Below are 5,000 nucleotides of genomic sequence, written 5' to 3'. Positions count from 1 at the left end.
TCGAAATGTGAAATTTTTTATGGACAAACGGACACAATGTCCTCTGGATTCAGTCCTAAAGTCTGCATGACCTAGGGTGCATCTATGGCATCTTGGACATCTGGAAGGGCACCATCAATGCTGAGGTACCTACATGTTTGGAAAAACAAAACAGAGAAGACTCAGAACTCAGAACAACACAAGAATCCTGTATCAGACAACAATAAGACAACATTCCTCTCCCAAAAATCCAGCATGTGGTCTTTTCAGCTCCCAGATATTTATGGATTGTTATTAAAAGAAGAGGGGATGCTACACAGTGGTAAACATGAGCCTGTTTCAACTTTTTTTAAAACATGCTGATGCCATTAAATTCATAATAACCTCATTTTTCATTCGTTTTTTTTTAAATTTACATTTTACATCCATTCATCCAAACCATTTTAAACATTTTTTGTCCCCAAGAGTTGAATCTCTGAATGTTGTTTGATTTGGTACGGTGCTTGTTAAAGCAGAGTCATATCTACACAACAGGTCATATCAGATAGGTTTGTACAGACTTCAGCAGGGCTCATGTTTAGTCTTTCTTTCGCATTAGAGGCCCCAGCAATGTGAGACGAGTCTTTATCTCCAGCTGAATTTCTTTCCCTTCAAACTTGTGACTCCTAAATACAAAAACTGAATCAGCTTTTTAAAAATTGCAACTAAAACTGGCATATTTCCATTAAAGGTAGACAAAAAGAGCATACGCATATCAGTGTCATCTTCAGTCGCTTCACATTCGTATGTGTTTTTAAAAATATATATAGTTTGACCACCTTTGGCTGCCAAAATTTAGAATTTTGAAATTTAAGATGTGTTTTCAAAAATGTACAGTTAATCTAGTCCAACTTGCCCTCTTGTCAATATAAAATTGTAGTAAGCTAAGCTAATAAATAAAAGCACAGAGGGCATTACCGAGTAGAGTGATGCTGATCAGTAATCTCATTTATAAAACAAGCTTAAGATCAGTTTTATAAACTGCTGACATGTGATCTTATCTCTAATCATTCTGGACTTGAGGTACTGTAACACGTAATCCTTCTCATTGTATAGGGTTTTGCATTGTGGCAAGCCTGTGGTGAGCTCTGCATGAGCTGTATAAACAATGCAACAGGACTCACCAAATAAATGTAGCAGATTTTCAGTTCAGTTCAATTCAATTCAATTTTATTTATATAGAGCCAAGCGCTAGTTGCCTCAAGGCACTTTATATTGTAAGATAGACCCTATCATAATACATTTTCAAGAATGTAGAACCCAAAGCTGTTTTTCCAGAAGGCACTGAAAATGACTTCCAGGTAAGGGAATTGTGTTTTTTTGCTCAAGAAAATCATAAAAGCAAAAAAGAAATTTTTTTGTCAATGACTACTAAGCTAAAAATGTTTTTAGCAAAGCTATGAATGTACGGCATGTTTTATGAATCGGACAATTTTAAAACTAAGTTAAAAGCAGAAATCAAAGGATTTTTCAAATGAGACACAATTGTTTTACAAAAAAATGTAACAAGCTGTGTGTGGAAGTATTCAGAGTTTGGTAAAAAAAAAGTAGCCATCCCTATCTGAGAGCTCACCACCTAAAGCATGTTGCCTTTCAAACAGCAACAGAGGTACCAGAAACATCTGGTCTACACCACACCAGAACACATAGCTCGCCAGGAAGAGTCCTTCAATGACCTGCAACACAAATGAGAAAGGAAGTGCTCAAATATGTCACATAACTTGGAGCCAGTGATCATCTAGTCATTATTTATGGTTTTGATCATCTGTGAATGTACAACACATTAAGCTTGAAGGACAGTGGCTAAAGCAGGAGAAGATAACAACAAGTTCCTTCTTCTTCTTCTATCAGGTAAGAATAAAAAAAATAGTAATAGAAGAGTAAGAACAGAAAACTGAGAATACAGAGCTGGCTGTGACTGGTAGAGCAGACCAGTGTGCATGCCAACCCCATGTTGCTCTCCAATGCATCCGAGTATGAATGCGTGTGAATGTTAGACACAAAGCAATGAGGCAAGTTTGCTATACAAGAACCAGTCCATTTATGTTTTGCACAGGAGAATAGTTTTGGCATTAGATGTTTTGTTTGTCTTTGCATCCTCTTATTGTCAGAACTGTATTGACCAGTCATGACCAATCCAGCCTGGGTGGCATCCAGGTAAACAGTCCCATGGATTACCGAAATGCAATCTCTAAACCACCATCTATTGTCTAATGATGGCTTGGCTTTCAGCTGGAAGACTTGGACTGAATATCAGTTGGCAACACCTGAAACCAGAAATGTGTTTGAGGTTAAAGCCCAGTCTTCATGTCTGTATCTAATGATTTGCTTGGATTGCTTTGTTGGTAGTGGTTCTGGTTGCGTACGTAACCCTCGACACGTCTAGTGTCAGCATCAGTGGTTTCCTTTGCTTTTATTGTTAATGCTTCAAAGTTTAATTTGAAATTTTTAATTCTGAGCTTCATACTTTTTTATCTTGTGTTCTTGCTACAAGTTACTGAACTTTTGAAACCTTCTTTGAGACCTAGCATTTCAATACTGAGCAGTTATTAAAACTGATGGAGGGAGATGAAACAAATACAGAAAATGGAAATACTAACATGTCATACAACTATATCCATTGCACCACACTCACTGTTGAATAGTTTCCAGGAATTTCCATGTTCTCCCTGTGTCTGCACAGGTTTCTTCCAGGTACTTCAGCTCCCTCCCACAGTCCAAAGACACACCTGTTATTTTAATTAGTGCTTAGAAATTGGTGTTTGAAGTGTCCAGAATACTTGTAGTATAAAGAACTTCCAGTGGTTAGTAAGAGTAGAAAATGGCTATCCAGATGCAAGTACAATACATTGTTGCAATATGACACTGAATAAATGTCCAATTGTAATGTCAGTAACTAATCAGCCTTGAAACTGCATTTTAAATATTTCCTAGGAATTTCCTCATTGCCGCTGATTGTTGTAAAGAGATGAACAAAAGACATCTCTATTTGTGCGCAGGCATATCAATGAGTCACACATGCACAAGTTTGCACAAATGTCGTGCGTGCGTGCGTGTGTGTGTGTTTGCACCTGCCTCCCTGGGAGGAAACATCTGCTGCAGAGTGTCAGTGGCCACCTGTTGGACTCTATCCTGCAACTGACTGACCAGCCTTCAGGACTGATTTACTATCTGCATGAGCTCAGTCTGAAGCAGGAAGATCTGTGTGAAGAGAAACAGCCGTCTTATTACACTCTGCCACAGACTTCTGTCTGAGACAATGCAGATTCACACTGTTTGTCCGAATGAAACCCACTGGGTCAATTACGTAAGCAGCAGGAAATCTTCTCGGCATGCTGGAAGTAACAGATTAACAAGGTTTTTGCACATGCCCAAAGACCTGAAGTTGTTAAATGAAGCCTTCCAGACAGGAAATCACCTGACATGCCAAAATTGACCTTATATTTCTCAGAAAAGAACAATTCATGAGGTAAGAAGAAAATCAATAATGAACAATTTCTCTAAACCAATTTAAATAATTACTTAAAAAAAAGACAACAACAAAGAAAAAGCCCACTTGCCTTAGTTTACAGAAGCAATGGTAATACTGGCCATTCTTTGGATCACTAGGTGCAGATGGAAATATAGCTATATCTAACAAATTGTCAGCAAACAACAAATCCACTAACTTGACAATATCCCCAATGGTTGTTTGGTCCTATTTTCCGAAATGTCCTATAAAACCATTTCTAAAACTACATATATGACGTGCTTTTGCTTAGAATTACTGACAAAAGAAAAAAATCTGCATTTGGAGGCAAGAAGATGGATAGATGTCTATTGAAGGTTTAGACAGCTGAGAAGCAGCAATAAATATAAGTCTCAGGGACAGATAATGTTTTCCATAAAGATAAACATTTTATTTTTGAAATCTAAAGGTTTTGAGATAAATTCATAGTAATTACTACTGAAATATTCCTTTATGTTGTTTGGTTGTTGGTACATAATGAGGTAACACTTGTCTTGTTGAACACTGAGGGCTTTACGGGTCCATTCACCGCCCTCATCTTTCATCATAATACATTTCATTTCACTTTATGTGTTCTTCTGGTCTGGCAGACAGAAGACATTGTTTGGGACTGTGATATTGTTTGAAAGCATGGAGGTATATTCCCCCATTAGTCCAGGCTATCAAAATAAGTAGATTTAAGAAGAGGCTCCAGGCTCCATTGTACAGAGCACCATTGTGCTGAGAGGCTTGCAGGTGTCTTTTATGGTTTTTCCAAATTTCGAAATTTCCGTCAGTTCCAGAGAAAGTGCCATCATTTTGATTTAGCAACGTGGTACGATTTCCAAATATATTACATCATCAGCAATCCAGTCATGTGTGTATGGCCCCCAGTGATTCTCCACCCTTTCAGGTGTATGAAAGAGCTCAGCCTGATGTGTAAATTCTCAGGCCTGTTGCTGTTGTAGACTGCGGTTACCAGGCATTTACTCCCTTTATATAAACTGGAATCTTTGTGTTTTCTGTTTCTATTTGTGTTTTTAATGCATGTCATCTTTTATTGTTTGTGGTTGTTTGTTTGTGTTTTTGTTACAGCAGATGGCCCCGCCCCTCCCTGAGCCTTGATCTGCCGGAGGTTTCTTCCTGTTAAAAGGGAGTTTTTCCTTCCCACTGTCACCAAGTGCTTGCTCTTAGGAGGTCGTCTGGTGATTGGGGTTTTCTCTGTATTATTGCTGGGTCTTTATCTTACAGTATATAGAGCCTGGTGGCAACTGGCATTGTGAATTGGTGCTGTATGAATAAAACTGAACTGAAATTGTGATTGAAAAGTTTTCAAGCCATTCTTGCATGGATTCATCTCTAGAACTTTAAGCCATTTATATAAATACATCTATCCATATCTATCTATCTATCTATCTATCTATCTATCTATCTATCTATCTATCTATCTATCTATCTATCTATCTATCTATCTATCTATCTATCTATCTATCTA

This window comes from Pundamilia nyererei, unplaced genomic scaffold (assembly GCF_000239375.1).
Source record: "Pundamilia nyererei isolate P.nyererei 1_Seehausen unplaced genomic scaffold, PunNye1.0 scaffold00029, whole genome shotgun sequence".
NCBI classification, from domain to species: Eukaryota; Metazoa; Chordata; class Actinopteri; order Cichliformes; family Cichlidae; genus Pundamilia; species Pundamilia nyererei.
The sequence above is the reverse complement of the archived record's forward strand: the minus strand, read 5'-3'. Positions refer to the sequence as shown.